This window comes from Pipistrellus kuhlii, unplaced genomic scaffold, assembly GCF_014108245.1.
Source record: "Pipistrellus kuhlii isolate mPipKuh1 unplaced genomic scaffold, mPipKuh1.p scaffold_m20_p_4, whole genome shotgun sequence".
NCBI lineage: Eukaryota > Metazoa > Chordata > Mammalia > Chiroptera > Vespertilionidae > Pipistrellus > Pipistrellus kuhlii.
Window position 1 is genome coordinate 83,454,113 of NW_023425540.1, and position 10,862 is coordinate 83,464,974.

General features: G+C 52.9%; 1 long non-coding RNA gene across 1 annotated transcript; it reads left to right on the plus strand.

Annotated features, from left to right (window-relative positions):
• Window positions 1-1,521: 1,521 nt before the first annotated feature.
• LOC118703848 lies at window positions 1,522-5,138 on the plus strand. Its single transcript, XR_004983156.2, has 5 exons — window positions 1,522-1,697; window positions 1,774-1,865; window positions 3,627-4,036; window positions 4,642-4,741; window positions 4,911-5,138. It is a non-coding gene; the product is annotated as an uncharacterized LOC118703848 (long non-coding RNA).
• Window positions 5,139-10,862: the final 5,724 nt, after the last annotated feature.

A 10,862-nucleotide genomic window follows, 5' to 3' on the forward strand; every position in this document is an offset into this window, starting at 1 on the left:
TGGCTGTCCATCTGGGGTAGAGGCCACCAGTCTGTAGCCAGTCCTTCTGTCTGCCGTCCAGGTTGTAGCTGTTGGGCTCCAGGTACAAGCCCATCTGGAGGAGAGGACCCAAGGTGTGGGTGCCTATGGGAGAAGGTCCCGTACCTGGGGGGTGTACTGTGGTGGGGTGTCAGGGGTGCACTTTGAGAATGGGAAGTCTGTGTGGGGATGCCCCTCTGGCCCATCCTGTGCCCCTTGCTCACAGGCATGAGGGTCTTCTGTGCCACGAACCTTAACTTGATCCTGCCTCCATTTCCCCACCAGCAGCAGGTGTAGCAGCAGGCAGGCACCCTGGACAGCTGCCTCAAGTGGGGCCGGAAGCTGTACAGGCGAGTGGCCAAGATGTGGGGCCAGACCAGACAGGCATGACCCTGCACCCAAATCCACACACACACATCCCAGGGCCCCCAGCCCAGGCCCTCTCGCCTGGCCTGGGGCCCTCTTTCAATCAAAAAGGCCGCCTGCTTTCTGGTGGGCCTGCAACCTAACTTCCTTAGACCCTCCTGCCTTATTCTCAGGGACTTCTACCTTCATGTTCTGTCAGGGTGCTGTTTCCAATCTTGCAGCTAACATCTCTTATTCCCGCCGCCTCCTTTCCTGTGGGACAGCTGCCCACATTTCTTCAGTCCCCGCCTGACTTTCCTGGGCACCCAGCTTTCCTGCTTTCGTGCCCACTGTCGTGGGATTCCAGGGCCCATTTCCGGTCCTGTGATAAGCCCCGTGTGGTTGTGCCGGGGGTGAAGGCTCCTGGCCTGCTCACCAGACACTGCTGCCCCGAGCGCCCTGCAGCTGCTGCCGCCTCTGTCCTCTCCGCGGCCCAGCGGGGAGCTGCCAGCACCTGCCGGCACCCGGGCAGCGGCCCTCTCACTGGCTGTTAACGTTCTCTCCCCCGCTTAGGTCCCTGTGCCAGAGTCCCCCTCTTCCCTGGGTCCAGGGAGTCCCCAGATACTCAGAGCGATGACTGTCACACGGAGAGGACACAGGAAAAGCCTAACAAGGTGGACAGTGCAGGGGCCAGAGCCCAAGAGACCAGGCCCGGCAAGTAGTCCAGCAGCACAGGGGACACCCTCGGTTCCCCCAGCCCAGACTGTGACGGCACCTGGCAGACCCTGTCCAGGGACCCTGTTCTCGGGCTTTTTCCTGGGGCTGGTCACGAGGGCAGCCAATGCCTGGCACGCACCAGACTCGCAGAAGGAACGGGGTGCTCAGCACAAACCAGTGTGTGCAGTTTGGGAGCCGCGGGCCTCGCTGCCCTCTTGCCAACCCTGGCTCCCCGATGCCAGCCAAGGGCTGACCTTGTGAATGGCCCTCAGAGGGGAATCTCAGGCTGCTGTGCTGACCATCTCCTGCACAGTCTCTCGTGCCCCCACCCATTCCAGGTAACAGGCCCTATTTCCTGGAGGCCGGGTCACCAGGGGACTGGCTTTCCCGCCAGCCACCAGGCCCCAGAGGCCGCACGGTGGCACTGGCTGCCTGTTGCAGGGCCCCGGCCATGCTGGAGGGTGTCTATGGGAGGGGACGCTGTAGCCCCTGGATGAGGTGCGGCCAGAGCGAGCGAGGAGGCTGTGCGGCAGCTGCAAGCCTGGGTGTGTGAGATGCAGGGGCCTGGGGGGTGGAGGCCGCACTGGAGGCCACAGGGCCACCCTGTATTTGGTGAGGTGGGTGAAGGGGTGGAACGGGGCCGATCCAGGCGGGGGTGGCCCGGGCGTCTCTCACTGCTCCCTCCCTCCCCAGGCCGCCCACCGGATGCTGCTTGGGCTGATGCCGCTTCTCAGAGGTGCTGCTGCTCCGCAGGCCCTTGCTGGACCCGTGCAGCTTCTCACCAGGTAACGGCTGTGTGTTCCCTGTGCTCCTGCCCCCGCAGGCTGTGCTCCAATACCCTCGCGCTCTGACACCCTCGTTCTACTCATTCTTATGACAACCTTGCGGCGAGGCAGGCGTGCTCAGTCCCCACCTTACACATGAGGCGACAGGGGCCTCCTCGGTCGCATACATTTTATGAGCACTTTCTCAGGTGCTGTTCCAGATGCTGTCGCTACAGGGTGAGAGAGACAGACCCTTGCCTCGTGCGGCCCGTTTCCTGGGCAGCGGGTCCCTGTGGCAGTAGCCAGGCGTCCGCACCAGCGTTGGCAAACCTTCCTGAGGAAAGGGCCCAGGGGCAGGTTTGCAGGCTTTGTCAGCCCGGTGGTCTCTCCCGTGGTCTGTTTTGTCCCTCCTCACCCGAGGACATTTTTTCCCATTGGTTTTTAGAGCCAGTGGAAGGAGGGCGGGGGACAGAGGGCCCCTCTGAATGGGAGTCCTGCACCCTCCTCCCTGGGAGCCCCCACGCCCTTTGGGATGGGGCAGCAGGACCCTCAGGGGCAAGAAGAGAGCAGGCCCACTCCTGGGCGCCTCTGGCCCAGGCTGAGCCCCAAGGTGACTCCGCCGCCCCAGGTCACATAGGACTAAGCTGGGCTGCAGCTCCAGGCTCTGTCCAGCATAGAAAAGCCTGGGCCAGGGGCTCCGTCCGCCCTGGCAAGCAGCTCAGGGCTCCAGGCCAGCGCCCTCCTAGGGGACTGACTGCACCGGAAAAGCAAAAGGCAGCCCTTCAGTTCAGCTGGAAGTGGCTAATTGAGTCCAGCCTCTCGGACAGTCAGGGACTGCAGTCCTGGCTTGTGTCTGAGTGCAGTCTGGGCTCACTCCTATGGGTCACACATGGGCTGTTCCTGAGCCCCATTCCTCAGCGCTGGGAGGGTCTGGGCAGGCAGGAGGGCACCCAGGGCAGGGGCCAGGCTGGGGTTGTAATCACACGAGTGGGAACTCACTGAGGGCACGAGGCAGCCCTCCCAGGGTCAGGGGGTCCGTTCATCGGTAGGCAGCTGCTGCTGGGGGATGGCCTGGTCTTGACCTTCAGCTCCACCAGCTGACAAAGGCTTGTCGTCCACCCAGAGGCTGCCTGGGCCTGTGGCACACAGACAGTGTGCCCTGGCCAGATGGGCCAGGACTGTCCCCGTCTTGGGCCATCTTCTGCCCTCCATGCAGAGGGCAGAGCTCGGCCCATGTGGCACCTCCCTTGTGTTGGATAGAACCTTGGCCAAAATCTTTTTTAAAATATTTTTTTTCCAGTAGTTTCATATACCACCCAGTTCGGTGGCTTTGAGCATATCCACCGAGGTGTGCACCCCTCACCAGTTACTTCTAGAACATTTCCATCACCCTCCAACCCTCAGCTGTCACCAGTCTACTGTCTCCAAGGATTTGCCTATTCTGGACACTGTGTAAACAGAACCACAGAATATGTGACCTTTTGTGATGGCTTTTCACCCACTAGAAAGTTTTCACATTCACACATGTATTCGTCCTCCTTTGCTTTTTATTGCTCACTTGGCTGTGAACTGGAAACACGTCCTTAGAGGTCAAGTCATCCTGACACTGGGGCTCCTGGGGAACTGGCTGCTGAGTCAGGGACAGAGACCACATTGCTCGGCCTGGGCCGCCCAGGAGGACATTAGCCACAGATGGACACACCGGGATGCCCTGTGCGTTTGGGGCTCCACTGTACTGGGCAGAGCTGGCCCTTCTCACCCAGCCTTTGAGCCTCTCCTCAGACCATGGTGTGTGGCCGTGCCAGGCATGCTGATCTCCGATGCCAGGCATGGTGCTCACTGCGGCAGCCTGCTGTTGGCCAAGGACTTTGCTCGTGACACTTTCTCACCAACACTGAGGTGGCCGCACCGCCTCTACCCCAGCCTGAAGGTGAGCACGGGGAGAGCTGGCCACCACGGGGGCAGGTAGCCCATATCCTTCCTGCCTGCTGCCCCAGGAGCCAGTCCCCTGTCCCACTCAGCCCTGCCGAGCCCACAACCTCCAGACCGGACTACCCCTCCCTGCCTGCGGGAGCTGTCCGAGCCCGGATCTGCCTCGTGTCCCGGCGAGGAGGGCCATCCCCAGGATCGAGCTGACCACTGAGGACGGCGCCTCTGTCACCTGTGACATCCAGCTGGCCTCTGGCTCCACGGTAGGTCTGGGCTGGCCTCGCCTAGGCCACGGTCAGCTTCCAGTGAGCACCGCTGTGTCCTCGTGTGGTTGTGAGCAGGAGGCCCAGGTCCTCTTGGGCCGAGGCTGTTCCTTGGGGACTCACAACCGGGGGGTGGAGGGAAGGTGTTGGGGGGGCCTGGAGAACAGCCTGAACGGCTCTCTCCCTGCTCCGCTCACTGATGGCTGGCCCTGCTTCTGGGGCTGTAACGCACACAGTTGCCTCATGCAACTCCCAGGGTCGTCCCGCGGTACAGGGGGCCTGGCGGGGTTAAGTGACTGGCCCACATCCACAGCCAGGGGAGCGGGCCAGGATTCGAGCCCTGCCTTGCATGCTCCAGGAAGGCAGGCCCAGAACAGCTCCCCTGGCCCAGAATACCTTGAACTGCATCCTGGCCACACGGAATGGGGATGGTGACCTGAGAGCTCACACCCTTTCCTTGGTTCCTCTTCTTCTCTCCCTCCGATGAAGGTTTGGGGCAGTAGGATGGGGTCAGGCATGGAGGGGTGGGGTTCAGCCGCCCCCTCAAAGCCCGGCCAGCTGAGCATGTAGGAGGAGGACATGTCCTGCCTTCTCCTGCCCCACAGGCATTCTGGCCGGTTTTCTGGGTGACAACAAAGCTGGGGATGAGCTGATGCTGCTGGATGCACAGTGGCCAGCAGCCTGGAGATCACCCTCCGCTGGCAGGTGAGCCAGCGGGCCAGCCCTTCCTCCCTCGGGCCTGCATGTCACTAGGGAGGTGGGAGGCTTCCCGGGCCTCACGCTTTCTTCAAAGACCTCAGGCTGAAGGGGTGGTTGATCCCTATTGAGGCTGAGCTGCCCAAGAGAAAAGAGGTCCAGGCATTTGTCCCATCAGGTAGGTGGCAACTGTAGGGCCATGGAGAAGACTCAACAGGTGTGCCTGGGACAGAGTCTGCCTTCGGGGCCTTCTCCCAGGATCTCCACTCAGCCTGGGGAAGTGCTTCCGGGTGGGGAGTGCAAGACTGGGCCTGGACCCTACGGAGGCCTCACGGCAGGTAGACCCCGGGCCAAAAAACAGCCCTTGCCCCAACCTAATCTGTGCCCTTCCTCTGAGCTCCTCCCATGGGTGCTGGATTCCAGGCGACCCCGCACCATCCAGGAACCTGTGGCTCCCAGGAAAGCCAACCTGCCCAAAACCTGGAGGCCGCCAGCATCCACCTGTCTGCCGCGACTTTGTGCCCTGGGTCTCCTTCCACAGGAGGTAAGCTGCCCCCGGCCAGCCAGCCCTCTGACCCCACGTTCCACCCCAGAGGGAAAACCAGCGCCTTTCTCCCAGCTCTGCCAAGGGAGGTCAGGCAACCATAAAGTCGCCTTCTGAAAACATGTAACTAACATACCCACCATTCAGTGGTCTGAATCCACATTTCCCACCACGTCTAGAAACCCGTGGGGACACCTGCAACCCATGTGTGCATGATTCCAATGACAGACTTCCCAACGCACAGAGGCGGAAGGCCGCGATCTCAGCAGACAACATGAGATTCCTGTTAAGTTATTCGGGACACATGTAAAAAGCACGGTAAGGCAGGGGTCACTCAAGGGGACCGCCATGATAGAATCAGGGAGCACTAAGGCTCTACCCCAAAAACAAGAAGTGGGAATTTAAGCCATGAACAGGGCAGGGATCAGTGAGATTCTGGCTAAACAGACCTGACAGGATTCTTGCAGGCCAGAATGATCTCACCTCGCCTGATGAGGACCCTATCAGGTGTGAAGGTGATCAGTTACAGAGAATGCTGGTTAAACTGACAGCAGAATTCCTATTAGAATAGAACAGTGGTCGGCAAACTGCAGCTTGCGAGCCACATGCAGCTCTTTGGCCCCTTGAGTTTTTAGCAAAGGCCAACTTAGGAGTACCCTAATTAAGTTAATAAAACTATATGGGAAGGTACATTGTTAAAACTTTGGCTCTCAAAAGAAATTTCAATCATTGTACTGTTGATATTTGGCTCTGTTGACTGAGTTTGCCGACCACTGGAATAGAATAATGCACAAACACAAGAGTCAGGGCCTACTTGAGATGAGACTTTGGTTGAGGAGAAAATCTTTCTCCAAGGCCTTCGGTCACTAGGATTCAAGGTTGTTAAAAGACATAAAAGAAATTTTAAAATGAATCCCCTTGACATTTAAATACATTTTTATTGACTTCAAAGAGGAAGGGAGAGATAGAAACTCTATCAATGATCGGCTGCCTCATGCATGTCCCCTATTGGGGATCGAGCCCACAACCCAGGTATGTGCCTATGACCTCCTGGTTCATAGGTTGACACTGGCTGGGCTCCACTGACATTTGAAAGTTATGAAAGAGGAAGGGTGCAATGAGAGGGCCCAACAGAAATCCCAGAATAAGATTTGAGAGACGTGACTCCTCAGATTCAGGAAGCACATGGTCTCCAAAATCGTATAAATAACCCATACCAGGCACGCCAGTCTGGAACTGCAGGAAACCAACAGGCCTGAGAGGGAATCTTTCAAGAAATGAGTAGATAACCCATCTCCTAACAGTAGTGACAGGAGACAGTGGAATGAATCTTTGAAGCATTAGGAGAAAATAACTGTTAAGTCCAATCTTATGCCCAGTTCAACCATTATTTAAGATTAAAGAGTAAGTAAGTGCTCAGCACTGAACTATCAAATGTTTTACTACCAGTGGGCTCTCTCCTACCAAACTCATTCACACGCTGTCTGGCTACTTCTGTGCTACGATGGCAGAACGGTGTTTGTGACAGAAGATCCGGCTACAAATCCCAAAATATTTATTGTTTGGTCTTTTACAGAAAAGGCTGGCTGATCCCTGGTGTAAACCAAATAAATTAATGAAATAGAAAGAAACAATAGAATAGATCAAGATATATAAAAAAAACAAGACTAGAAATGAGCAAGAAGTCAAAACTATAGATCCAATGTCGATGATAAATTTCAAAATCTGGATTAAATTATTTCCAAAAAAAATATAATCTGCCCAAACTGATTTGAGAAAGAATATGAAAGCTCTATTAAATCACCTGAAACGATAGGTTCAAATGTATCTCTGAAAGACCACAGGTGCCACTTAGTGAAATTACTAGATTTTTTTTTTCTCTGTGAAAGTATTAAAAGGATAGGAAGTATACACTGAGAGAAAATATTTGCAAACCACATAGCTGACAAAGGTCCGATATCTAGAATATATAAATAACAAAAAAAAAAAAATCTACGGTAAATAGAAAATGGGGGAAAACATGGAGACATTTCACCCAAAAGGACATATGGATGGCAGATAAGCACATGAAAAAATGTTTCCCAGTACCAGCCCCTAGGAAAGTGAGATGACACTAACCACCTGTTAGAACAGTTAAACAGTAACAATATCAAATGCAAGACTGCAGAGACGCTGGACCTCTGACACTGCTGGTGGACATGGAAAACAGTGCAATCGTTCTGGAAAATCGTGTGGCAGTTTCTTTAAAAGCTCAACCTACACCTACCTCAGGATTCAGCAACTGCACTCCTGGACATAATCCCAAAGAAATTCAGACATTCTCCCGAAACCTGCTCATGATGTTCCTAGCACTATTGTTTGTAATAGCTCAAAACTTGAAACAATCCCAAAAGCCTACTCCCAGTGCATGTTAGACAAATTTTGGTACATCCACACCATGGAATACTATTCAGCAATAAAAAGCACAGACTCACCCTAGCTGGTTTGGCTCAGCGGGTAGTGTCAGCCTACTGATCAAAGGGTCCTGGGTTTGATTCCAGTCAAGGACACGTACCTTGGTTGCAGGCTCCTCCCTGGCCGGGGCTGCATGCAGTAGGCAACCAATTAATGCGCTTCTGTCTTTCCCTCTCTAAAAAAAAGAAAAAAAGAAAAAAAATATCCTCATGTGATATTGACAAAAACAAGACACAGGAAACAACTTGGATGGATTTCAAGGGCATTACACTGAGAGAAAAAAAGCCAAACTCAGAAAGTCACATGCTGTATGATTCTATTTATAGAACATTCTTTAATCAAATCAGTGGCTGCTGGGTGACAGATGGGGTGGGGAGTGATTGTGGTATAGTGGGGGAGCACAAGCGGTTTGTGATGGTGGGAAGTTCCGTGTGTTGGTGGCGGTGGTGGTTACATGAATCTACATGTGTGGCAAATGTCAGAACTACATATTCACACACAGCCTACCAACGTCCTTTTCTGAGTTTTGATATAGTTATGGAAAATGTAATCGCTGGGGGAAACTGGACGAAAAATGAACAGGACCTCTCTGTCCTGTAACTGTTTCATAATAAACAGTTTTTTAAAACACCAGGCCCAGACTGTTTTATAAGCAAGTTGTAATAAGATACGAGTGTTCCAGAACAGGAAAGTGAAACTTAACTCTTCCCAGCTCATTGTAATGAAGTTAGTACTATCTTAGGATACAAAACCTCACAAGGACACAAAACCTCACAAGGACAATACAAGAGAGGAAAACTAGAAGCCCAGCTGCGAACTTGATGCAGATGTTCAACACATTGATGTTGAACATACAGGCTACTAACAGAGTAGGAAGCAAAATTCAACAAAGCATCGTGACCAGCTGAGGTCGCTGAAGTAGTGGCTTAGGCCCGATAATTCAGAACCAGCCTTCTGGGGGGGATATCCAACTACTCTAGACGGGATCCAGAAAAAGTCGGATAGGTCGAGATCCAGGGAGGAAAGGAGAGGGACATCAGCAAGAGGGCAGGCTAGCCAGCTGCAGGCCCTCACTCCTCCAGGGAAATGCCGAGTATATATAACACATGTGTCAAACACAAGGCCCGCGGGCCAAATCCGTCCCGCCAGGCCTTGCAATGTGGCCCGCACCGCGCTGTCATCACTGCACTCCGCTGCGTTTCCATCACAATGACAGTTTATGACTGTTCAGTAAACCATTCGGCCTGCGATTTAGGCTGGATTTTAGATTTTGGCCCCTTCTCTAATTGAGTTCGACACCCCTAATATATAACAACACATGGACCAAAGGAGTGAGAGCTCTAGAAACCAGCGGAGTAGCAGCACCAACGAGTGGCTCGCCAAGAAAAAGCCTCATTCAGATGCTAGGAAATTTCGTGGCGTCTGGCTTGCCTTCTGCAGTACAATTTCAAGAAAGCCAACTAATTCCTGGCTCCTCCTCGGTATGGAAGGAAAAGAGTGGAACTTGCTTGCAATATCCTGGCTTGTCCGGGGCTGCGGGGGACTGGTTTCCGTCTCTCCTGAATCAGATACTGCTGGAGGATAGAGGTTGCTGAAAGCAGAAGTGGGTGCCAGTGAAAGGAGTCTGCAAGCCTGCGAGTAGTTGGGAGCAAGATTATGGACAAAGGAATATAATACTACATCGAAACTTGAAAAGAAGCAGGTGTGAGACTCCCAGGGAAATCAGGACATTTAAAAGCAGCTGTGTAGCCCTGGCCTGTATCTCAATTGGTTAGTGTTGTCCTGATACAGGAAGGTTATAGGTCCCATCCCCGGTCAGGGCACATACAAGAATCAACCAACGAATGCATAAGTAAGTGGAACAGCAAATAACGATTCATTCTCTCTCTTCCCCGCCCCCTTCTTTCCTTCCTCTTTCTCTCTCTCTCCCTCTCTCATCAATTTAAAAGCAGCTGTGTACTAGTATATTAGGGAAGTAGAATTAAAGTACAAACATAGGCCGGGAAGATGCACCCGGAAATGTTTGAAAGAACCCAATGCCTTACATCAGCTGCTGTCTAGTTAAGGCCTTCCCTTGCACAGGGACGCACTACAAAGACTGGGAGAGTTAGGTCTTTTCAAATAGCCCAGTTTCAACAAACGATAAGACCTACAAAGAAACAAGCCCATTTAGAGGAACAAAAATCTCCAGAAACCAACTCTCAAGAAACACAGGCCTCTTGACTTACTTAGCAGGGACTTACTTTATTTTTATTTATTTATTTTTGTTAACTCTCAGCAGAGAATATTTTTTCCATTCATTTTTAGAGAGAATGGAAGGGAGAGGGAGAGAGAGACATCGATTGGTTGCCTCCCACTCACGTGCCCAAGAGGGCCAGGGATTGTGCCTGCAACAGATACATACCCTTAACGGGAATCAAACCCAAGACACTTAAGTCTGCAGGCTGATGCTCTAGCCTAGGGGTGTCGAACTCAATCAGAGAAGGGGCCAAAATCTAAAATCCAGCCTAAATCGCGGGCCGAATGGTTTACTGAACAGTCATAAACTGTCATTGTAATGGAAACGCAGCGGAGTGCAGTGATGACAGCGCGGTGCGGGCCACATTGCAAGGCCTGGCGGGACGGATTTGGCCCGCGGGCCTTGTGTTTGACACGTGTGCTCTAGCCACTGAGCCAAAATGACTAGGGCTCCATTGATTTTTAGATGAGTGAAAGGGACGGGAAGGAGAGGGAAGAGAGAGAAACATCAATGTGAGAGAGACACATCGATTGGTTGCCTCCCACACATGCCCTGACCAGGCCAGGGATGGAACCTGCAGCCCAGGTAGGTGCTTGACCAGGAATTGAACTCTCGGCCTGTCATTGCCGAGGCCAACACTCTAACCACTGAGTAACACCGGCCAGGTCTAATAGGGACTTTAAAACAACTGTCTTAGATATGCTCAATTAGCCGAAGGAACAAAACGGGAAAATAATATGCAAACAAATAGAATACCAACAAAGAGGTAGAAGTTACAATAACCAAGTAAAATTCTGGGGCTGAAAAATATACTTGAATTTATGTTGTTTACAAGAGACCCACTTTAGATCTAAGGACATGCAGAGGTTGAAAGTGAAAGGATGGAGAAAGAT